Below are 385 nucleotides of genomic sequence, written 5' to 3'. Positions count from 1 at the left end.
ATACGTCGCAGGGCGACAATCCGAAGGAAGTCGACGGCGTGCCTTGAGTTTGGCGAACCCAAATCGGATGTGTTGTTCCACACGCACGTCCACTTCCTTGTGTCTCAACTGTAGGTTATACAGTGAGGAAAGCTTTCGGTGCCGTTGCACCCAGCACTCAAAGAGCGCTTCGTCATCTGTAGCGCTTTTGCCAGGGGCGAGCACTACAGGTATTTCCGCATTGCGGGTACACGAGAGCCACCTCGTTGAGCACTTAGACGAGTGCTATAAGCTCTCAACGGAAATTCTTGTGGAACCAAGAAACGAGCTCGAAGATCTTTCCGTTTGGCAAGATCATCTTCCGTTCTGGCCGGGGACCCGATGATGTGGACGCCTAACGATCGAG

This window comes from Plasmopara halstedii (assembly GCF_900000015.1).
Source record: "Plasmopara halstedii genome assembly, contig: Scaffold_526, whole genome shotgun sequence".
Classification (NCBI taxonomy): domain Eukaryota; phylum Oomycota; class Peronosporomycetes; order Peronosporales; family Peronosporaceae; genus Plasmopara; species Plasmopara halstedii.
Note: the sequence above shows the minus strand (reverse complement) of the source record.